Source organism: Rhinoderma darwinii, chromosome 9 (assembly GCF_050947455.1).
Source record: "Rhinoderma darwinii isolate aRhiDar2 chromosome 9, aRhiDar2.hap1, whole genome shotgun sequence".
Classification (NCBI taxonomy): domain Eukaryota; kingdom Metazoa; phylum Chordata; class Amphibia; order Anura; family Rhinodermatidae; genus Rhinoderma; species Rhinoderma darwinii.
The window spans coordinates 72,877,716-72,903,134 of NC_134695.1; the positions used below are offsets into that span (position 1 = coordinate 72,877,716).

General features: G+C 45.1%; 1 protein-coding gene and 1 long non-coding RNA gene across 4 annotated transcripts in view; one reads left to right on the forward strand and one right to left on the reverse strand.

The window, feature by feature from the left end:
- The window catches only part of MICAL2 (microtubule associated monooxygenase, calponin and LIM domain containing 2), a 218,428-nt gene extending 217,480 nt beyond the window's left edge, over nt 1-948 (reverse strand). Inside the window, exon 1 of one of the 3 annotated variants that reach the window (XM_075838150.1) lies at nt 545-948. The gene's annotated coding sequence lies outside the window, so the exon portion shown is untranslated. The remainder of the gene's footprint in view (nt 1-544) is intronic. The other 2 variants (XM_075838144.1, XM_075838151.1) reach the window with 2 other exon arrangements.
- LOC142660996 (uncharacterized) lies at nt 509-17,060 on the forward strand. Its single transcript, XR_012850603.1, has 3 exons — nt 509-991; nt 8,186-8,325; nt 16,903-17,060. It is a non-coding gene; the product is annotated as an uncharacterized LOC142660996 (long non-coding RNA).
- The last annotated feature ends 8,359 nt before the right edge of the window (nt 17,061-25,419 follow it).

Below are 25,419 nucleotides of genomic sequence, written 5' to 3' on the forward strand. Positions count from 1 at the left end.
TGCTGACACTTTGTTGCCCATTGCAACTTATCACAGCGCAGCTTTCATTTTCAAGAGCAGTGTAAGAAATGAAAGCTGCACTGTGACTGGTTGCTATGGACAACAAGGCCAGTTTTTGTGTTAAACAGTTTTTATAAGTGAGGCCTATAGTGTTTGTGCTTTGATACTTCTGCTGAAATAAAGGAGTTCACTGGGACTGGACGAAACCAATGTTTATTGAAAAGATCATAATTTTTTTTATATCAGATCTAATAGATAAAAACCAGAGGAAAAACAGTGGAGCCTTTGCCGATAACAACCAATCAGATTCCAGCTTTTAATTTTCCAGCACAGGTAAGAAAATGAAAGCAATGATCTGATTGGTTGCTATGGGCCACTCCTTCACTACTTGTTTACACTGTTTTACCTACATGAGGCCTAGTAGTGTGTGGGCATGAACTGTGCTGCTTTCAATAAACTTTATCAATAACATACTGGTGAAGAGTTATAGATTTCCGTCAGTCAATCCCTAAAAGCCCATAAAATCTCTTCTCTAAATCGTTACCTGGTTGGCGCAATGCCTGCTGGTAATGTATACATTATTTATGGCTTCTGGAGTCCGGCCAGGCGTAATGAATTTGTCTAGAAGCGGTGTCGATAATGTCAGGTGTCACAGAGTGAACGGTATGGATAGCGCCGAATTTCTAGCCAGGTTAGTCGATTAGTCCGTAAACATGGGAACCTCGTGACGTTTTCCCTGTACAAAGAGGGCATGGAGGCAAGCAGAGAAGACATACTCCGCATCTGTATACAGACATGGCCGGCCTTAGGAGTGTGCGAGCGCGCAGGGCGCTGCACCTTCCCAGCATGTAGGGGGCGCCACTGGGCTCTGCCTCTACTGTGTGCTCTGTTCTTAGTTACACACACGAGCCGAGGAGCAAGAGAAGAGGAGGAAGCTCCGCCCACAGCCCGGCCTGCACGAAGCCTGTAATCCTGTCAGCATGGAGAGATGGTGAGTGTCCCTGTGTGTATACAGCGAGTGTCCCTGTGTGTATACAGTGAGTGTCCCTGTGTGTATATAGTGTGTGTCCCTGTGTGTATACAATGAGTGTCCCTGTGTGTATACAGTGAGTGTCTCTGTGTGTATACAGTGTGTGTATACAGTGTGTCTCTGTGTGTCTACAGTGTGTGTATACAGTGTGTGTCTCTGTGTGTATACAGTGAGTGTCCCTGTGTGTATACAGTGTGTCTCTGTGTGTGTATAGTGTGTGTCCCTGTGTGTATATACAGTGTGTGTCCCTGTGTGTATATACAGTGTGTGTCCCTGTGTGTCTACAGTGAGTGTCCCTGTGTGTATACAGTGAGTGTCTCTGTGTGTATACAGTGAGTGTCTCTGTGTGTATACAGTGAGTGTCTCTGTGTGTATACAGTGAGTGTCTCTGTGTGTATACAGTGTGTGTCTGTGTGTATACAGTGTGTGTCTGTGTGTATACAGTGTGTGTCTCTGTGTGTATACAGTGTCCCTGTGTGTATAGTGTGTGTCTCTGTGTGTATACAGCGAGTGTCTCTGTGTGTATACAGTGAGTGTCCCTGTGTATATACAGTGTGTGTCCCTGTGTGTATATACAGTGTGTGTCCCTGTGTGTATATACAGTGTGTGTCCCTGTGTGTATATACAGTGTGTGTCCCTGTGTGTCTACAGTGAGTGTCCCTGTGTGTATACAGTGAGTGTCTCTGTGTGTATACAGTGTGTGTCTGTGTGTATACAGTGTGTGTCTGTGTGTATACAGTGTGTGTCTGTGTGTATACAGTGTGTGTCTCTGTGTGTATACAGTGTCCCTGTGTGTATAGTGTGTGTCTCTGTGTGTATACAGCGAGTGTCTCTGTGTGTATACAGCGAGTGTCTCTGTGTGTATACAGCGAGTGTCTCTGTGTGTATACAGCGAGTGTCTCTGTGTGTATACAGTGAGTGTCTGTGTGTGTGTGTGTGTCCCTGTGTGTATCTCTGTGTGTATACAGTGAGTGTCTCTGTGTGTATACAGCGTGTGTCTCTGTGTGTATACAGCGTGTGTCTCTGTGTGTATGCAGTGTGTATCTCTGTGTGTATACAGTGAGTGTCTCTGTGTGTATACAGCGTGTGTCTCTGTGTGTATCTCTGTGTGTATACAGTGTGTGTATACAGCGTGTGTCTCTGTGTGTATACAGCGTGTGTCTCTGTGTGTATGCAGTGTGTATCTCTGTGTGTATACAGTGAGTGTCTCTGTGTGTATACAGCGTGTGTCTCTGTGTGTATCTCTGTGTGTATACAGTGTGTGTATACAGCGTGTGTCTCTGTGTGTATACAGCGTGTGTCTCTGTGTGTATACATCTACTACATTATCTACTCAGAGAGTTATCACTGTGTTATCTGTGGTGTTACATAGGACTGCAGGTAACACTACTACATTATCTGTACTCAGAGTTATCACTGTGTGTTATGTGGTGTTACATAGGACTGCAGATTACACTACTACATTATCTGTACTCAGAGAGTTATCACTGTGTTATCTGTGGTGTTACATAGGACTGCAGGTGACATCTACTACATTATCTGTAATCAGAGAGTTATCACTGTGTTATCTGTGGTGTTACATAGGACTGCAGGTGACATCTACTACATTATCTGTACTGTGTACATATGTGCCTGTGTGGGTATATATGGGTCTGTTTGTGAATGTGTCTTTGTGTTTATATATTTGTGCCTTTTATGTATTTGTATATGTTCCGGTCTGTGTATTTATCCGCCGGTGTGTGTGTGTGTGTGTGTGTGTATATGTGTCTGTACATCTATATATTTACCTGTATGTATATACTCCAGATGTGTGTATGTGTATTTGCCTGTATGTCTAAATATCTGTCTTTATGTATGTACAGTATATAAGTTCCAGTATGTGCGTGTCTATATATGTGGTTCATTTTTGGTTTGTGTAGGGGGCGGCAATAGAGAGTCCCGCACAGGGCGCCATCCAACCTAAGGCCGGCCCTATATCACTGGGAACGGTGATTTTATGTGATCAGTGATATGTATAAGGGGACAGCAGGGAACACACAGATCACGTATTCCCTGCTGTGCCTCCACAGTAAAAAATAAATGAATAAATCAATATAGTATATCGTGAAAAAGAAATCAAACAATTAAAAAAATAATAAATCTTCCTCCCAAAAAGTGCACCCACCAGTATTAGACGTACTTCTCCATGACAGAAACACATTTTGTATGGGCGTCCGGCATTAAAGTAACTAGACCTTCCACAAACTTCTGGCATGTCAGGGGGGGGGGGGGGGGGGTCCGAGAACTGAGAGTCTCACTGATCGTGAGAACGAAGCGGCAGAAATGCTCGGGTGATCGCTCAGCCACTTCGTTTCTGATTGGCTTTTCTCGGACTAGCGATGTACGGGCCCAGAGACTTTCTATTGAGTCCGTTCACCGCTACATTGGCTTTCCGAGAAAAGCCGATCAGAATCCAAGTGGATCAGCGATCACCCGGGCACTTCTGCTGTTTTTGTTCTAGCGATCGGTGGGGGTCTCAGTGCTCAGACCCCCCACGATCAAAACTTCTGACGTGTCACTATGACGTGTCAGAAGTTTGTTGAAAGTTTAGTTACCCTTTAATACGTTCCTGTCCAGCAGACTGCATGTCACCCAAACATACAGTAATTACCCCTGGACACCCGGAGACGAAAAAATTTGGGGTTCAAAAAATTCACCTCTAAAATTCAGCATGCCAAAAAGTGCTCTGGGTATCAAGGCGTTTTGTGGTTGTGATTCCAGCTTAGTTTTATTAGGGCACCGACGGGGTGAGAAGCGTCTACATAGCTTTTTTTTTTTTTTTTACTTCATAAGAAAGTGCAACAGACTCCTGCGATATGTTTTTTTTTTTTTTTTAACATTGCAGCCGATGGGCGACGAATGCCATTGTATGGCTATACCCTGGCATATGTCGTAGCCTTACATTGGGGGTATGTGTATGGGAATACCCCCAGTATATACCTCCGACATATTGCTCTGACGTGATGTAATCCGAGTCTTACAACAGCTGAACTCTAACCGTGCAACTGTCCTCCATACTCCCACAATGCATTGCTCTCCAAACCAGAAGTATTCTGAACTTCCGTGCTTCAGATGTGAACAGAGAAGAAAACATAATTAACTCAAAATCGGTAGAAAACAAGTAAAGAAAAGTTTCGGAACATTTCCGGTAGATTCTAACTATGGAATGAGTCAATTATTGTTCAGATGTGGACTTTTTCTTTAAGTAACAGGGAATATTACGCCCACGCGGAGTGCGGTTTGTCGTCGCTGCCTTTCTGAGAAATCCTGAGAATGTAATAAGCGGCGCCTGATACGTAGAAGAACAGATACAATAAAATTAACTTTTTTCCTCCTAAACCTCTGGAATGAATAAATAAATCGGGCCGAGCACCAAGTTATTCAAGATGTTTTGACGGGAAGGAGCCTCAGCCAGACTGCCCACATGACTATGTAACGGGCGCAGCCTTGAGATCTGGAGCCTGGTAAACACCCTCGGGGCACGCTGCCACAGGTGTGGCTACAACAACACTCAGCAGGTTTATGCCCTTGCGCCCTTTGAGAATCGCCCAAGCAGTGAGGAAAACTGGAATTAAAGTGCAATTCCAACCTCACACTTCATGATCTGCACCAATAATGGGCTAAAATTGCGCAGCGCGAACGTTCTCTTGGGGGGTGGAAGAGTAATGGTGCCCAGTCCCAGAGCGGTTGTCATTTCCCCAACCCAAGTGAATAGGGAAGGGAGCTCTGTTACCTGATTGCCAGCCTGATCAGCAACATGGAAAAATCTTTATGGGCGATTTATTATTTCTAATTCAAATATGTGATTAAAGGGGTATTCCGGTTGCGAAGAGTTTTCACCTATCCATCAGATAGGTTATAACGGGCAGATCAGTGGGAGTCCGGCCGCTGGGACCCCCCACTAATCGCCAGAACGAGGGGGTCCTGTTTCCCCCATGTGAATGGAGCGGCGGTCGAGCATGCGCACTGCCGCTCCACTAATTTCCTATGGGGCTGACGGAGGTTGCCAAGTAAAAATTCTTCACGACCGGAATACCTCTTTAAGGTTCGTTTCATTCGGGTGTAATCTGGAAGTATTTCCCGGCGCAGCTGAGGGTCTGAGGGCCTATGATGCTATTACTTAGGGCCATTAGGCCTGTGGTAGGGCCAGGGCTCGTGTCTGTAATACCAGCACTAAAATATGTCCTTATTACGCTTGAGAAATTGGCCTCGTTTCACGCAACCGGAATATGGACATATTTTAGGGTGCTTATTATTTCCAAATTATGGTGGCTCTGGATGTGGCATCCATAATATGGACCCTAAAATATAAGCATATTACACCCTGTGAATCGGGTCTCTATCTCTGTCTATCCACATGGGTTGTTGTTGTTATGGTACAGCGCCCCCTGGAGGCCAAGACAGGAAGTGCATATTCCTACTGATGTATGTTCTTTCCATGTGTAGCTTGATACTACAGAACCGTGATGCAAAATCTGTACCCGTCCCCTACCAACCACCAAACATGCCAATTGTAGTTGTGCTGTTACCTTATGTGGCAGAGATACCTTTGGCACCAGGGCCCAGGCACAAGTCCAACACTGTATACTCTATACAGAGCACCACAATCTGTATTCATTCGCAGTGACCAACATGGACAATTACATAGACAAAAGTTTCTATGGAAAATCCACTGAACTGCTTCTATAATACCCCAGAATCCTATATATAATACAACGTGTCCATATGAGCAGCGTTCCGAATATTCTACTCTGCGAAGAAAACGACATAAGCAAAAACACTGGTAACCGCAATCTAGAGAGAGTTTATAGAAACCGCACCAGATTCTTTACAGTTCTGTGCCAGGAACAAGCATCATCCTATTACAATTTCTGGACTATCGTATGCCGGATTAAAGGAATATTATTGTTCTATTTAAGGAGTAGCCGTTATTTTTTATTAGAATTTGAAACCTTTATTACACCAAAAATAGTCTCTTCTTCCTCTGCGGTCGCTGGGCGCAGCCTCTTCCTCCTCTGCGGTCGCTGGGCGCAGCCTCTTCCTCCTCTGCGGTCGCTGGGCGCAGCCTCTTCCTCGTCGCTGGGCGCAGCCTCTTCCTCGTCGCTGGGCGCAGCCTCTTCCTCGTCGCGGGGCGCAGCCTCTTCCTCGTCGCGGGGCGCAGCCTCTTCCTCGTCGCGGGTCGCAGCCTCTTCCTCCTCTGCGGTCGCTGCGCGCAGCCTCTTCCTCCTCTGCGGTCGCTGCGCGCAGCCTCTTCCTCCTCTGCGGTCGCTGGGCGCAGCCTCTTCCTCCTCTGCGGTCGCTGGGCGCAGCCTCTTCCTCCTCTGCGGTCGCTGGGCGCAGCCTCTTCCTCCTCTGCGGTCGCTGGGCGCAGCCTCTTCCTCCTCTGCGGTCGCTGGGCGCAGCCTCTTCCTCCTCTGCGGTCGCTGGGCGCAGCCTCTTCCTCGTCGCTGGGCGCAGCCTCTTCCTCGTCGCTGGGCGCAGCCTCTTCCTCGTCGCTGGGCGCAGCCTCTTCCTCGTCGCGGGGCGCAGCCTCTTCCTCGTCGCGGGGCGCAGCCTCTTCCTCCTCTGCGGTCGCTGCGCGCAGCCTCTTCCTCCTCTGCGGTCGCTGCGCGCAGCCTCTTCCTCCTCTGCGGTCGCTGGGCGCAGCCTCTTCCTCCTCTGCGGTCGCTGGGCGCAGCCTCTTCCTCCTCTGCGGTCGCTGGGCGCAGCCTCTTCCTCCTCTGCGGTCGCTGGGCGCAGCCTCTTCCTCCTCTGCGGTCGCTGGGCGCAGCCTCTTCCTCCTCTGCGGTCGCTGGGCGCAGCCTCTTCCTCCTCTGCGGTCGCTGGGCGCAGCCTCTTCCTCGTCGCTGGGCGCAGCCTCTTCCTCGTCGCTGGGCGCAGCCTCTTCCTCGTCGCTGGGCGCAGCCTCTTCCTCGTCGCTGGGCGCAGCCTCTTCCTCGTCGCGGGGCGCAGCCTCTTCCTCCTCTGCGGTCGCTGCGCGCAGCCTCTTCCTCCTCTGCGGTCGCTGGGCGCAGCCTCTTCCTCCTCTGCGGTCGCTGGGCGCAGCCTCTTCCTCCTCTGCGGTCGCTGGGCGCAGCCTCTTCCTCCTCTGCGGTCGCTGGGCGCAGCCTCTTCCTCCTCTGCGGTCGCTGCGCGCAGCCTCTTCCTCCTCTGCGGTCGCATTGTCAGCCATATTAGCTCTCATGGGGCTGCTATTTTTGTCACTCAGTCAAGAGTTCTACCCTTTCACGCTCCACTCTCCCTGTTATTCAATCACAGTCAGAAAAGCTTTCCACTGTCTCTTACTGTGCAGAGAAAAGATTGAATGACCCTCTACATGTAGAGTGCGGAACATGATATTTATCTCTCCATCGGGGATATGTTGGAGCAGAGCCTTCATTTATAAATATGTGAGGAAGGAAGTAGCTAACTTCTTCTCCTACTAGAGTTTCAATAGAAAAGTCATGAGAACATTTGAACTATGTGACATCGCATGCTGATAAAAGATACTGGATGGGCACAACATAATACAAACAATCTTCTTGATTATAGTGAAATAAATAGTAACGCTCAACTGGATGTAATTGAACAAGTGAAAAATCCATAATCTGTATAATATATATTTTCATCATCATTTTGCAGTTTTCATCTGTTTTTAAATTTAGTTTACACTGTGCGGTATATTAAAACTAGATTCTCTATCTGGAAACCATCAGCAAGCTGCAGTTGATGGATCTTTTGGTATATACGTATTGTTATATATTGTCTTTTATGTGATATTTTCAATATATAATGTTGTCCTGCTGTGGCTATGATTGGCTGGTTAACCTCTTATTTGCCTATATTTCTGATTCCCATCTCATTAATACACGCGTACCCAATAAAGGTTTCAAATATTCATATAATAATCAGACTATTTGTATTCTCCTAGGTAACACTGTCCTGACTATTTTATAATCAGAATAAAAATAAAGCCATAATAAGATCCATTATTTGCAGCTTGCCTGCTTGCTGACAGTTTCCATGCAGCAAATTAAAAAAAAATCTCTACCCAGAACAGTTTGAAAACTAATTCTCAACAACCAAAAGAGTAATGACGAGCTATTAAAAAGATCCTGGATTTTTGTTTTTTTTTAGGAAATTCACTTGTAAAGTAACATCTCGACTTACCGACTTTCTGGTGCCAACTGATTGAGGAAAGAAATCTGCCTTCTGTGACAGCTGCCGTCAGTTTCTGCGCCATGGACAGCGGCGGCTATATACTCGGCTTTCTCTGTGTAAGCTTTTCTCGTTAATCAATAACTGTAAATTATATCTGCAGCAAAGTCGGGTTCTCGCCTTACATGGACTGAAGCAGTAAACACGGCAAAGGTTACTCCATAGAGCCGCGATATCATTCCCTTCTAAGGCCCGCACCGCACCTGAACCATCCATAATAGATAGCTGCTCCCTATACTCCAGCATGACCTCACGATATCCACACACGAGACCCGTACTGCCCAATCCTATAATCTGTATGGAGCCAAACGCAATACAATTCCCATACAGCTCAGTAGGTGCATGGACTCATTACAGATGGGTCCTGGATTGAATTGTCCCTAATTTTATTGGGCTGGGGCTAGACCTATACTTTCTTTCGTAGTGAGTCACATTTCAATAGATTCGTTTGCTGTCAGTGAATGAGAACACTACAAAGAAAGTCTAGGTTGAGCCCCAGCCTTGGGCTTCGTTCACTTCTGCGTTGTGGTCCCGTCCTGACGTTCCGTCGGAGCTTTCCGTCAGAACAGAGACAAACTGACGCATACGGAAACCCAAGGTTTCCATTTCCACCACCATTGATTTCAATGGTGACGGATCCGGTGCCCATGGTTTCCGTTTGTCTCTGTTGTGCGCCGGATCCGTCGTTTTGCCGGAAGCAATAGCGTGAACGAAGCCTTAAGCTATTTCTTATTTAGATCTGGTTTTAGGAAAGTTGGGTGACAATTAACGTGGTTGCCATTATAATAGATCTAGGTTCTAGAGATGCACGGCTCATGTATCAGGGATGTGCACCCTGTCAGTTGGACATGGTCATGGTGGATGTCCCGCCTCGGGATATTAATTAGTGTGTTCCATTCACTGACAACAAGCAGGAATTTTGAAAATAACTGAAATTAAATACAGAATATAGAAGAACATTTTTATTTTTTTTTATTTTACAATGATTAAGTGTTTTCTGGTTTTATATAAATAAAACTTGATCACTATATAAATAGAAAGTCCTACAACTTTCTTTTAGACTTTGTGTCAATTCCTCACCATTTCAAGATCTTTGTTTGCTATAGGTGAATGACAACACTTTTTTTTTTTTTTTTAACGTTTACAAGATAGCTTGTTTTATTCTGCGCTGTGATGTGCGGACACTATAGCCAGTCTAGACAATGCTCTGTGAGCTAAACCGCCTGCACTCCAGACTGATACATTGTAGCAAACTACCAGAGGAATTTGTGCAGCTATTGATATGTTTAGTTCCCTGAACATTGCCTAGATGATAGAATCGTCTGCACCTCTCAGCTGCCAGCAGGACTAGGTCTGTACAGGTTTGCTGCCTCCGAATGTAAACAAAAGTGTTGTCATTCACTGACAGCAAACTAATATATTAAAAATGGTAGAGAACTGAAACACAAAGTAGATTCTAAAGTTGTAGAACCGTTTATTTATAATTTCATTAATATTTATTAACCTAAAATCGGAAAACTCCTTTAAGCTTCATTTACATAATACTGTACAGTCCCTTTACTTTTTGATTGCTTATCAGCTCCCCCTAGTGGGAAGAAAATGTATATGACCCCACAAAAAGTTGAGCCGCATGGCCACTAAAAAAGAGAAATCAGTTATCTAAATCTGAGAACAATTTCTGCACTGTCAGTGACTAGAAGACCAGACCAGATATATCTGAGGGGGTAATAATGTGATTAAACCTCAGCTACCGCACCCAGGAACAATACACAGTGGGCTATGAGCCCGGATCTGGGTATAACGCTATATGGGATTATCATGTGTAATATCTCAGTGATCCCACGTTCTGCATCACTTCCTCCTCCGTGTTATGGCCCCATTCCTAGTTTTGGCTTCCAAATACTGATAATGCCGCGTGAAAGTTGCCTAATATTTAAGCACTGTATGACACGATTATGCGTTCCCCTGTATGGCGCGATAATTTAGACATTGTATGGCAGTATTATGCATTATGTTCAAAATCCATGGTGGATTTGCCTGGTGTAAATCCTCACCATGTGAACATACCCTTATGTTTCCACTATATGGCACTATTATTTGGGCGCTGTATGTTATAGTCATGCTTTTATTGTATCATTCTTTTATATAGATACTGTATGGCACTATTATTTGGGCACTGTATGGATGTATTATGTCCGTATTACTCCGAGGGGAGAAGAAAGGCCCCCCTCATACTGAAAACCTCCACAACATGACCAAGTATTAATTACCACCACATAGTTACTGAATAAAAGCTACTATACACAGACCAATATTACCAGTATACAGGGACCATATAGTGGTAGATACCAGTCCTACACAGGCGCTCCGCAGAGATGGGGCAGGATCCTGTAGATATGCCTAATGAGGCTTAATCATTGTACCAGTTATGCAACTTTCTAATCTGCTTTGTGTTTCAATTCTTTAAGACCCCTGTTTGCTGTCAGTGATTGGGAACATTCTTGTTTTAACCAAAGTCTGAAGACCTGTCCTCAAACTATTTTCTACAATTGTTTCCAGCCTAGACAATCCTCTGTGAGCTAAACACCTCAACAGCCGCACAAATCTCTCTCCAGTCCTGATATTTTGCTGCAATGTATCAGTGCAGGTAAAAGGCATCAGTCTGAAGTCCAGGCTGTTTATATCAGAAGATTGTCTAGACTGGATACAATTGCACCAAAACCTCAGCTGTGAGATATTAGGTTGGACAGGTTTTCAGACTCTGGATATAAACAATAATGTTCATGTTCACTGACAGCAAACAGATCTTGAAAATAGTGAAGAATTGAAACTCAAAGTGTATTAGGAAGTTGTAGAACGTATCCGTATACAAGGATTAAGCGTGATAGATATATAAATAGGCAGCGTAAAAGGGTTGTCCCAAGATTCAATGTTATTCCCTAACCACAGGATAGGTGATAACATGCTGATCGGTGGGGGTCCGACCACTGGGATCCCCACCGATCATGAGAACAGGGGTCCCGTTCCTCCGAATGAATGGAGCGACAGGGCGCGTATGTGCTCTGTCAGTTGCCAACCGTCTGTAAATTCCTGGACAGTCCCTGAAAATAAGTTGTCCTGAAAAAAACAACATATCCGGTTGGCAACCTTGCTATGGCACTGCCGCAGATGCTGTACTCTATCTCCGGCAGTCCCACAGACTGAATGGAGCGGCAGGGCGCATGTTTGACCTGCCGCTCCACTCGTTCGGAGGAATGGAAACCCCTGTTCTCGTGATCGACTGGGGTCCCAGCGATCGGACCCCCAGTGATCAGCATGTGATCACCTATCCTGGGGTTAAGTGGTTAACAATTAAACTTTGGACAACCCCTTTAAGGAACGGCTGCCTTGGTCGCTGCATGTTTCCTGCCTGTATCTTACATCCATCCTGCAGCACATGACAACACGTGAACTATTTCACAGCCCTGAGCGAGAGGGAAGCGCTGCAGCAGCACATTCAGTTCTAAAAATGTCTCCTGCAGAATCCGGTCACCCGGGAGAGAGGCCTGGACCAGCAGGAAGGTCTATAAGAGACGATCCACATCTCAAATGAGATACACGAGCAAAGTTACGTTTAATTTAAAAAAAAAAAATCCCCCTCCCAAAAAAAACATTTTTCATGTGGGCACAAGATCTTTTATTATGCAAAAGAACTAAACCATAAAAAAAACATATCAATTTGGTATCGCCGTATTTGTATCAACACGCAGAATAAAAGTGAACATCTTAACGTCTTTTGTACGGCCGGAAAACAACAGATTTTTAATTCTGCTTTTTTTTTTTTCCACTGAGGTCCGTGGTGAAAGCCGCAGCAAAAACACAAAACCACTTGTACGGGGGCAGGGATCCCACAGGGCGTTTTTGTTTTGTTCTTGGGGCTCGTCCACACGTAACGGAATTGTTGCGTATTTTCCATCTGGAATTTCGGATGGAAAATACGCAGCAGAACAAAGTAGCAGCAAAGTGGGTGAGAACATTTGGACTATGTGGGTGGGTTTAACGAATCTCATCCGCACGCTGCGTAAAATTTACCACCAGAAATTCACCTGTAGGGCGTATATTTCGGACCGCGGCATGTCAATTCCTTCTGCGGAAAGTGGACTGAGTTGCTGCGTTTTTCAGAGAAGATGCCGCCATCCCCCAACATTGAGAAAGACGCAGCAAAATCCGCACCATTTTCGGTTTTTCCACAGCGGAATTGCTGCAGAAATTCTCTGCAGCAATTCCCTTCTGTGTGGACAAGTCCTTAGGGCTCGTCCACGCTGCGGAATTGCTGCATTTTTTTCGTCTGTAATTTCGGACGGAAAAAAGTAGCAGTAGCAGCATAGTGGATGAGATCTAACAAATGTCATCCACACGCCGCGTAAAAATTCAGAGCAGAAATTGACCTGTGGTGCGTTTTTTTTCCGGAGCGCAGCAGAAATTTACATGTGGCCAGAATTGCTGCGTTTTTCAGAGGTGATGTCACATCTCCTTCCATTATGATAAACGCAGCAAAATAAACACCATTTTCTGCCGCAAAAAACGCAGGAAACGGTGCGTTTTTTGCCACAGCAGAAAACCTGCGTTTTTCAACGGAATTGCTGCAGAAACTGTCTGCAGCAATTCTGTTGTGTGTGGACGAGCCCTTACAGCGGTTTTTTTTTTTTATTGCAGTTTTGACGTTCTTATTAATTGCGTTGAAAGTTTTTCTGTGGCTATTACAGGTGAAGAACATGGTTTCAATGTGCTTTACCTGTAATAGTTGCACAACCGAAAACCGCATCGCAAAATCGTGGCAAATCACCGTAAAACAAACGCATGTTTTTTTTTTTGCACATGGAAATGTTTTCAACCAGAGGTAAAAACCCATATAGACCTAAGGGCATGCCCCCACGTGGCGGATTTCCTCCGCAACTGTCCGCATCAATGCCGCACAGAATCTGCGTTGCAGTTTCTGCGGCGCATCTGCCCAAAATGTGCAGTAAATTGATGTGGACTAGCTGCTGCGTACTGCGGTAAAAGTGCTTCCCTTCTCTGTATGAGTGCAGGATAGAGAGAAGGGACAGCACTTTCCCTAGTGAAAGTAAAAGAATTTCATACTTACCGGCCGTTGTCTTGGTGACGCGTCCTTCTTTCGGCATCCAGCCCGACCTCCCTGGATGACGCGGCAGTCCATGTGACCGCTGCAGCCTGTGATTGGCCTGTGATTGGCTGCAGCATGTGATTGCCTGCAGCCTGTGATTGGCTGCAGCTGTCACTTAGACAGAAACGTCATCCTGGGAGGCCGGACTGGAGACAGAAGCAGGGAGTTCTCGGTAAGTATGAACTTCTATTTTTTTACAGGTTGCTGTATATTGGGATCGGTAGTCACTGTCCATTGTGCAGAAACAGTTACTGCCGATCGCTTAACTCTTTCAGCACCCTGGACAGTGACTATTTACTGACGTCTCCTAGCAACGCTCCCGTCATTACGGGAGCCCCATTGACTTCCTCAGTCTGGCTGTAGACCTAGAAATACATAGGTCCAGCCAGAATGAAGAAATGTCATGTCAAAAAAGCAAGACGGATCCGCAGCACACATAACATGTGCATGACAGCTGCGGACTTCATTGCGGAACTTAGAATCTCCATTGAAGTCAATGGAGAAATTCCGCCGTGAGTCCGCAACCAGTCCGCAACAGACAGAGCATGCTGCGGACACCAAATTCCGCACCGCAGCCTATGCTCCGCAGCGGAATTTTACGCATCGTCTAAACTAACACTTCTAAATAGAAGTGGAAGTCAATGGAGAAGCGGCTCCGCTGCGGATTAACGCTGCGGAGTGTCCGCTGCGGAATTCAAGAGGAAATCCGCCACGTCTGGCCATGCCCTAAGGGAGCAGTCACACGCCGCAGATTTTGATGCAGGTCTCTGAATTGAGTGGATTCTGCAGCAGGTGCCGGGATTTCTACAAGATCCATTCAGATGAATAGAAATGATTTCAGTCTAAGAAAAATTCTGCAGCAATATCTGCCGCATCTGACTGCAGCCTAATACTTCTCACAGCTGAGGGTCTGTTACAATTGGATCCAGTTGAGTCAATCCTATGTGAGATGAACACATCAGCCGCATGTATCCGTATTTTGGCTGATGTCTGTTCAATATTAATTCAGGCCCATAACTTGTTCTTGCTGCTGATTTTCATAATTTTACTATTCCTGTTATTTCATTGTTATGACATATACCACAACTTCTAATATTATTGTAAAATGAGTCAATGACTGTTATTGGGAACCCGATCTCTCCATCTCATATCAAGAATCATGATAATATAGAATGTGTACCATTTTATTACATACAGAAAATCGTAGAATAATTGGTACAAACCTGCAGCTCCAGAAGAATTTAGTGATTGCTGCTCAGCGGAAGGATCTCTGCAGAACGTGTCATGGGATATGGGCTCCTCAAGGTCATGGGATATGGGCTCCTCAAGGTCATGGGATATGGGCTCCTCAAGGTCATGGGATATGGGCTCCTCAAGGTCATGGGATATGGGCTCCTCAAGGTCATGGGATATGGGCTCCTCAAGGTCATGGGATATGGGCTCCTCAAGGTCGTGGGATATGGGCTGCTCAAGGTCGTGGGATATGGGCTCCTCAAGTGTCTGTGTAATGTTTATTTATTTCTGTTACTTATATAGCGCCAACATATTCCACACTTACTGTCCCCATTGGGGCTCACAATCTATGTTCCCTATTTATGTTTTTGGGGTATGGGAGAAAAGCGGAGTACTCGGAGGAAACCCACCCAAACACAGGGAAAACATACAAACTCCACGCAGATGTTGTCCTTTTAGGATTCTCAGAATTATAATTAGATACTGGATCGGCTATGAGAGCCATATGGAGAAATCCACTGGTAATAACGGCCCCATATGCAACACGTGTAATCATTATAACGTAGCCCTATAATATCCAGGGGGAGTGTGTGCTGAGCTGCTGTATCTAAACCTATCATGTGTGATACTGTCTGCTGAGCCGCTGTATCTAAACCTATCGTGTGATATTGTCTGATGAGCTGTGTATCTAATCCTATCATGTGTGATACTGTCTGCTGAGCCGCTGTATCTAAACCTATCGTGTGATACTGTCTGCTGAGCTATGTATCTAATCCTATCGTGTGTGATACTGTCTGCCTAGCCGTGTATCTAATCCTATTGTGTGATACTGTCTGCTGAGCCTCTGTATCTAAATATTTTTCCACATAAACTTCGGCCTAAAATACACAATAATGACTGCCCCAAAAACATTTTCAGAAGGAAAGTGCTCCCATACAGCAGCCAGTCTTCCAGTGTCCCCATAAACAGTGGCAGAGTTATACAGAGAGAACCCCCATGAACAGTGCCATACACAGTAGTGTCTCCATGAACAGTGCCATACACAGTAGTGTCTCCATGAACAGTGCCATACACAGTAGTGTCTCCATGAACAGTGCCATACACAGTAGTGTCTCCATGAACAGTGCCATACACAGTAGTGTCTCCATGAACAGTGTCATACACAGTAGTGTCTCCATGAACAGTGTCATACACAGTAGTGTCTCCATGAACAGTGCCATACACCGTAGTGTCCCCATGAACAGTGTCATACAGTGTCCGTATAAGCGGTGCCATGCGCCGTCTCCCCATGTGCTGTGCCATGCGCCGTCTCGCCATGTGCCGTGCCATGCGCCGACTTCCCATGTGCCCTTGCCATTTGCCGTGTCCCCCCTAAACCGTTAAATACGGAGAGTGCCCCCCGAAATGGTTAAACTGAAGACCTTGTCACTCATAGCAAACAATTTGAGGCCACTTGAAATCCTTGAGCAGGGCAGGATATAGAGCATTATGTATATAGGGCCTGGTCAGGGGTTCCCTGGTGTTCCTTACAGCTTGGTCAGGGTTCCCCATAAAACATAAGCAGGAAGAACTATTCCTTTTACAGCAATAACGACTCCCTTTATCCTGCTCATGGATTCTTTGCAAAGCAATCAACAAATCTGGACCAGAATATATTGCTGCTGGGTAAGAATTAGAGCGTCTTTTACCTCCATAGACCCCAAACTTCTCAGGGGTACAGGAATGAAAGTCTGGGCTGTAATACCCATCTTCTACCACTAGATGTCAGCATTTTGTAATAAAGCCACAGCACAGCTGGCACAATAGTTGTTGACTTCTAAGGGTATGTTCACACGAGGGCGTCCGTAACGGCTGAAATTACGGGGATGTTTCAGCCTGAAAACATCCCCGTAATTTCAGCCGTAACGGCATGTGCAGGCGCTTGAACGCCGCGCCAATTACGGACGTAATTGGCGCTGCTATTCATTGGAGTCAATGAATAACGGCTCCAATTACGCCCAAAGAAGTGACAGGTCACTTCTTTGACGCGGGCGTCAATTTACGCGCCGTCATTTGACAGCGGCGCGTAAATTACGCCTCGTGTGAACAGACAAACGTCTGCCCATTGCTTTCAATGGGCAGATGTTTGTCAGCGCTATTGAGGCGCTATTTTCGGACGTAATTCGGGGCAAAAACGCCCGAATTACGTCCGTAAATAGTGCGTGTGAACATACCCTAATACAAACTTTATTTTTATCAGATGAAGCTAAACGTTCCGAAATCTGAGCTGATGTCTGTAAGGAATCGGCGGAAAAGAACCGAAACGTCTTTATGATTTGTGAGAAAAATCCATGGTTAGAAAGTGGGACCCTGATCTGCAAATTATGTACAACGTGGAGCGTAAACGTAGCTGTGAAATGGAAGATTAAAAAGAAGATGTTGGCGCCATATAGATAAAGTTTATTCATGTTCGGATGCCCATTGGCGGTTAGAGAGATTAGGATCTGCTTTTTTCCAGAAACAGCGCCATCCATAGGTCGTGTCTGGTATTGCAGCATAAATGCAAAATCCTTCCATGTGCCATTTACAATGCTGGTGTCTTCTAATGTGGCAGAGGGGCCTTCGTGCCCCATTTGTGCCCTCTCCGGCATCCGCATATATCAGGAAGGGGTCTGTGCTCTGTAACGTCTGCTAGGAGCACCCGTCCATACATTGTTGGAGGGTGGATTGTTTTTCAGGTCTTTTCACGTTCCTTAAGTTTGCAAGGAAGAACCACACAGTCTCATGACCCACGTTCCCCGATGTACAATGCTCTGCTCCGGTTCTTCAAATTATCTGTAACCTGGACTGAATTAACATGAAATAGTTAAAGGATAATCCAGACCTCATGCACATGACTGTACTGGGTTTTGTATAAGATCCCTAATGAAGGCCGCGCGCACAATGGTATATATGGTGGTATAAAGAAAATCACAGCATTTTCCATTGGACGCCGTATCTCCGACTTAAACCTTATTCCGTTTTTTTTCACGGACCTATGAGATTCAATGGGGCTATTCACACATCAGTGTTTTTCATGCAGTTTGTGTCCGTTGTGTGAAACTCACTGCGTGTCCTATTTTGGTGCGTTTTTGAGCACCACGCAGCCCATTAAAGTCAGTGGGTGCGTAAAAAAAACGGACGACATCTGTGTGCTGTACATGTTTTTCACACACCAAATGCTAAACAAATCCAGAGAAAAAAAACAAAATACCTCCTTCAATTTTTTTCTGACGTAAAAAACGCATGACATAAGTGCGTAAAAAAATGCAGACACGCACTGTACACGGATGCCACACGGAACTGCAATGCAAGAAAAACGCTGCATTTTTTACGCACGCAAAACAGACACGTTTGTGTGAATAAGGCCTTAGGATAGATTCACATGAACGTTGTATACGTCAGTGCGCTGTCAGTGAAAACAACAGACCGCACACAAACCGACGCAACTGAATGGGGCTATTCTGACATGCGGGAGTTTTCCGTTGCATGGAACTCGCTGCATGTCCTATTCTAGTCAGTTTTTGCGGATCACGCACCCATTGAAGTCAGTGGGTGCATGAAAATCACGGACCACACACGGATGTCTTCCGTGTGCTGTCCGTAATTCACGCACAAGTTGCTAATGAAATTCAGAGAAAAAAAATAAGTAAAAAACAGATGCCACACGGAACTGCAACGCAGGAAAAACGCTGCGTCTTTTGCAGACGCAAAATGGACATGTTCGTGTGAATCTAGCCTAAGTTTGTAATACATGGACAGCTCAAAGATCAGTACAGGATAAGTAATGTAATGTATGTACACAGTGACTCCACCAGCAGAATAGTGAGTGCAGCTCTGGAGTATAATACAGGATGTAACTCAGGATCAGTACAGGATAAGTAATGTAATGTATGTACACAGTGACTCCACCAGCAGAATAGTGAGTGCCGCTCTGGAGTATAATACAGTGACTCCACCAGCAGAATAGTGAGTGCAGCTCTGGAGTATAATACAGGATGTAACTCAGGATCAGTACAGGATAAGTAATGTAATGTATGTACACAGTGACTCCACCGGCAGAATAGTGAGTGCAGCTCTGGAGTATAATACAGGATGTTACTCCGGATCAGTACAGGATAAGTAATGTTATGTATGTACACAGTGACTTCACCAGCAGAATAGTGAGTGCAGCTCTGGAGTATAATACAGGATGTAACTCAGGATCAGTACATGATGAGTAATGTAATGTATGTACACAGTGACTCCACCAGCAGAATAGTGAGTGCAGCTCTGGAGAATAATACAGGATGTAACTCAGGATCAGTACAGGATAAGTAATGTAATGTATGTACACAGTGACTCCACCAGCAGAATAGTGAGTGCCGCTCTGGAGTATAATACAGTGACTCCACCAGCAGAATAGTGAGTGCAGCTCTGGAGTATAATACAGGATGTAACTCAGGATCAGTACAGGATAAGTAATGTAATGTATGTACACAGTGACTCCACCGGCAGAATAGTGAGTGCAGCTCTGGAGTATAATACAGGATGTAACTCCGGATCAGTACAGGATAAGTAATGTTATGTATGTACACAGTGACTTCACCAGCAGAATAGTGAGTGCAGCTCTGGAGTATAATACAGGATGTAACTCAGGATCAGTACATGATGAGTAATGTAATGTATGTACACAGTGACTCCACCAGCAGAATAGTGAGTGCAGCTCTGGAGAATAATACAGGATGTAACTCAGGATCAGTACAGGATAAGTAATGTAATGTATGTACACAGTGACTCCACCATCAGAATAGTGAGGGCAGCTCCGGAGTATAATACAGGATGTAACTCCGGATCAGTACAGGATAAGTAATGTAATGTATGTACACAGTGACTCCACCAGCAGAATAGTGAGTGCCGCTCTGGAGTATAATACAGTGACTCCACCAGCAGAATAGTGAGTGCAGCCCTGGAGTATAATACAGGATGTAACTCAGGATCAGTACAGGATAAGTAATGTATGTACACAGTGACTCCACCGGCAGAATAGTGAGTGCAGCTCTGGAGTATAATACAGGATGTAACTCAGGATCAGTGCAGGATAAGTAATGTAATGTATGTACACAGTGACTCCACCAGCAGAATAGTGAGTGCAGCTCTGGAGTATAATACAGGATATAACTCAGGATCAGTACAGGATAAGTAATGTAATGTACACAGTGACTCCACCAGCAGAATAGTGATTTCAGCTCTGGAGTATAATACAGGATGTAACTCAGGATCAGTACAGGATAAGTAATGTAATGTATGTACACAGTGACTCCACTAGCAGAATAGTGAGTGCAGCTCTGGAGTATAATACAGGATGTAACTCCGGATCAGTACAGGATAAGTAATGTTATGTATGTACACAGTGACTCCACCAGCAGAATAGTGAGTGCAGCTCTGGAGAATAATACAGGATGTAACTCAGGATCAGTACAGGATAAGTAATGTAATGTATGTACACAGTGACTCCACCATCAGAATAGTGAGGGCAGCTCCGGAGTATAATACAGGATGTAACTCCGGATCAGTACAGGATAAGTAATGTAATGTATGTACACAGTGACTCCACCAGCAGAATAGTGAGTGCCGCTCTGGAGTATAATACAGTGACTCCACCAGCAGAATAGTGAGTGCAGCCCTGGAGTATAATACAGGATGTAACTCAGGATCAGTACAGGATAAGTAATGTATGTACACAGTGACTCCACCGGCAGAATAGTGAGTGCAGCTCTGGAGTATAATACAGGATGTAACTCAGGATCAGTGCAGGATAAGTAATGTAATGTATGTACACAGTGACTCCACCAGCAGAATAGTGAGTGCAGCTCTGGAGTATAATACAGGATATAACTCAGGATCAGTACAGGATAAGTAATGTAATGTACACAGTGACTCCACCAGCAGAATAGTGATTTCAGCTCTGGAGTATAATACAGGATGTAACTCAGGATCAGTACAGGATAAGTAATGTAATGTATGTACACAGTGACTCCACTAGCAGAATAGTGAGTGCAGCTCTGGAGTATAATACAGGATGTAACTCCGGATCAGTACAGGATAAGTAATGTTATGTATGTACACAGTGACTCCACCAGCAGAATAGTGAGTGCAGCTCTGGAGTATAATACAGGATGTAACTCCGGATCAGTACAGGATAAGTAATGTTATGTATGTACACAGTGACTCCACCAGCAGAATAGTGAGTGCAGCTCTGGAGTATAATACAGGATGTAACTCCGGATCAGTACAGGATAAGTAATGTTATGTATGTACACAGTGACTTGAGGACTGTCTCTACATTTCAGTCTTCTCCTGTTTCTCGTCTCTGGATGTTTATACAATGAAGCATCATCCCCCGTCTATCCTCACCGTCTGTTCCACATCAGACACGTCCACATGTGACTCGCCGTCTGCGCTGAGGATAAAACTGCAACAACATGTTGATGAGTCACTTACAGAGGACGGCTGGTTGTGCTGAGCAGGTTTCATACACAGCACATTTGTTATTCTGTCCTATATAAGATCAGCATTGTATGGGGACTGGCTCTCTCTCATGCAAGGCCCCATGCACACGACTGTGCCCATAAATACGGGCACGTGCATTCGCGGACAGGCGTCTGCATTTGTGGACTGTGGTCCCATTATAAAGTATGGAAAATGGGCCGTAAAATGCAAAAAATAGGACATGTCTTTTGCGGAGCCTTTCTACGGCACGGACACCTTCCTGTAAATATACGGGGAGGTGTCTGTGGGCAATAGAAATGAATGGGTCCGTAATTATGGTTGAATTATACGGTTCTGGGCGTGGGGCTAGCCCAAACGGCACAAAAAAAATATCGCTAATAGAGCCGAGTAAAGAAAACCTCAAACTCCTAGTTATGTACTAATGAGGGGATCACTCCTCCCGCCGCCCCTTGGGAAGAATGGGAATAATCTGCGTGTGGCTACCCAAACATGATGTTGCGGCAAAAGTTGCGGAAACCACTTCTTTTGATAAGACCCCGTCCCCGTCTAACCAATGAGGTGTTTTCCCGTCTATAGCAAAGAGAAGCTTTTTACAAGCGGAATTCATTCTGATTCCGTTGCGAAAAACACGTCGAAACCAGCCTGTATTTTCCATCGTGTGAACAAGGCCCGAGTATGAGTCCGCTGTGTTCTTTATTAGGCTGTATAGTCTGATGTCAGATGCGCTTCAAGGGTGTAGTCACATGGTGCTGTCATATCACGGTTTTTGGCGTTTTTAATTTTATTTTTTTTATTCGTGATGAGTGAGTTTCCCAAAATTAGTTTTGGGTCCGATTCGGTGGAATTCGATACGGTCCGAATAAATTTGCCGCAAATTGAAAGTGCCCTGATTCCCCTTAAAACTCATTGATTCTCTGATGTCTTTTAGGACTGTATTGAGACCCTTTCAAGATGGCGTTAGTAATGTCAAAGTGACAACAACTTATAATGGTAGAGGGAGGGATAACCGCAGTGCATTATGTGGAAGCCTGCACGATGTCATGTGATCATTTTTAGAATCCGTAAATTAGTAGCGAGAGCTCGCCGACAGACACTTTTTGTCGTAATTCATTCGCCACTAACCCCGAAAATTTCAGAATTTAATCAAATCCGAATTCCATTTGCTTTTTTTTTTATTTTATTTTTTTTATATATTAATTAATCAGCATATTTTTTATTTTTACTTATTATAATAATATATTTTTGTTATTTTTATACAGAAGGAGAAAAGAACTCAGCCCAAAGTTATTTATTTATATAGTTTATTACCTTCAGTCTGTTCCACAGTGGAATCCCCGGTCATAGCGTCGGCAACTCTGTGGCAGCAGATTCCACTTCAGGAGTTGCCCCTGATGTCATTGTCCATATATGGACAGAGACATCAAGCGCTCCGTCTAGGAGCGGAATCCCGGGCCACACGGGGATCCCGCTACTTCAGGGAGTTACAGTGGCGCTAGTAGATAGCAGAGCAGGGAGATACGTCCCTTCTCTGCCATAGTGTGCAATAGTATCTGCGTCCTAAGGACGCAGATACTATTAAATGTGGCGTCGCTACTGCTGCTAGCGGCGCTGCCGGCCATGGGGGGGGGCCCTCATGGCCGATGTCGCCGCTAGCAGCCACCATGGCAGTTAGGGTATGTTCAAACGAGGTCATTACGTCCGTAATTGACGGACGTATTTCGGCCGCAAGTACCGGACCGAACACAGTGCAGGGAGCCGGGCTCCTAGCATCATAGTTATGTACGATGCTAGGAGTCCCTGCCTCGCTGCCGGACAACTGTCCCGTATTGTAATCATGTTTTCAGTACGAGGCAGTTGTCCGGCAGCGAGGCAGGGACTCCTAGCATCGTTATGATGCTAGGAGCCCGGCTCCCTGCACTGTGTTCGGTCCGGGACTTGCGGCCGAAATACGTCCGTCAATTACGGACCTAATGACCTCGTGTGAACATACCCTCACAGTGGTAGCGACGACACTGAGAGAAGTGCCCGGGCGGAAAGGCAGCTCCTGAGTCGCCGGGCCCCGGCGCTTCTAAAACACAAGCAGGGGAAGGGAGCCAGCGCAGCGCCCCCTTCCATCTGCTGGAGTGATGCGCCCTGTGTAATGGCACAGGTCGCACACCCCTAAGGCTGGCCCTGTTTATTAGTCCTACTGTCTCTGTATTTTTGGTCGTTGCTGCTCGTGTTCTACTAAATTCTCAGAATCATGAGAATGAATCACCCCTGACAATGACTGGGGAGTCGATGTACAGACGACCGCAACGCACAGGCCCCGGAGGGGCATCAGTTGGTCTGGTTACATTGCGCATATTTCTACAATGTACAGAATTTCTGCACGGACCTGTCTGGAAACCTGTCTGACCTTTCCTTCACCAGGAACTGCACCATTTTCTGCAGCAGATTACCCCCCGGGGAGGGGACGGCCGGGGTTCGCAGGTAATGTAGAATAGAAAAATGCTTACAATCCAAGTCAGAGGTTAGTGTGGTCGGCCGATCTAACTGGGATCATATAAAATTGGTAATAACTTGCATGGAAGGTTTCTTTAATGCGGACTAATATATATTACCTGCACTGATCCATTGTAACAAACTATCAGGACATGAGAGATTTGTGCTGCTGATGTATTTACCTCACAGAGGATTAGTTAGACTGGTATACATAGTAACAAACCCTCAGCTGTCAGAAGTACTAGGTCAGGACCTATTGTTAAACCTTTGGGTGTAAAGAAGTATGTTTCCATTCAGTAAAAGCAAGCAGGGATATTGAAACCGAGAAATTGAGAGGCAAAAGGGGCAGATTTACTATTTAAAATGCACCAGAATTCTGCTGTGTGCCACATTTATTGACGGTTTCTGACTCTTTTTGCGCCTTTTCTCGACAAGGGTGTGTGGCCTAGCAGAAAGGGGTGTGGCTAAAGTGTGCCACATTGTGACACAATTTTGGGGCAAAAAAGTTGGTCTAAAGTAAGCCAACCAATCATGAGCCACTGATAGATTTGACGCATCTCGTCTGGTTCTGAGCTATCGAAACTTAAGACCGTGTTAATAAATCTGCGCCAACGTCTAATCGTACATAAGTCGCAGAACTTTTATTATACAATATGAAACCAGAAAACGTTTTGAGTTGTCCACACGCTGCTGAGTTACGGAGGGAGAATATGGAGCAGAATACAGTAGCAGCAAAGTGGTGAGATTTAACAAACCTCATCCACACGCTGCATAAATATTCCGAGCAGAAATTGACTTGCGGTGCGTTTTTTCATACCGCAGCAGAAAGTGGACTGAATTGCTGCGTTTTTCAGAGATGTCTCCATCCCCCAACATTGAGAAAAACGCATCAAAATCCGCACCATTTTCTGTAGTAAAAAAAATTCAGTAAATGGTGCGTTTTTTTGCAGCGGAATGTCTGCTAGTTTTAATGGAAACGTTTCGCAGCAATTCCATTGTGTGGACAAGCCCTTAGAATGTTGCACAAAAGAAACAATTTGTGGATCTTTTCAGCTCTGCTACATCTGCATAGAATTGTATAGACTTGTGTTGTGACCTCTCCACGTGTTTCCCCCGGGCGCCTCCTCCAGGTGACGTTTGTATATCTGCTTTCAGGTTCAGCCTATCAGGGCTCAGTATGTAGATGAGGAGGCGTGTCCTGTCTGCTGGTGCTGCTGATGAGGATTGTGCGTCCAGGATCTGGCGGCAGCTGCGGGTCAGTGCGGAGATCGTCGTGTGAACAGCGTCTATATAATAGGTGTGTATGTACTGTATATAATAGATGTGTAGGTACTAGATGTGTGTATACTGTATAATAGATGTGTATGTACTAGATGTGTGTGTATATACTGTATATAATAGGTGTGTATGTACTGTATATAATAGATGTGTAGGTACTAGATATGTGTATATAATAGATGTGTAGGTACTAGATGTGTGTATACTGTATAATAGATGTGTAGGTACTAGATGTGTATATACTATATATAATAGGTGTGTAGGTACTAGATATGTGTATATAATAGATGTGTAGGTACTAGATGTGTATATACTATATATAATAGGTGTGTAGGTACTAGATATGTGTATATAATAGATGTGTAGGTACTAGATGTGTATATACTATATATAATAGGTGTGTAGGTACTAGATATGTGTATATACTGTATATAATAGGTGTGAATATAATTTATATAATAGATGTGTAATATAATAGATGTGT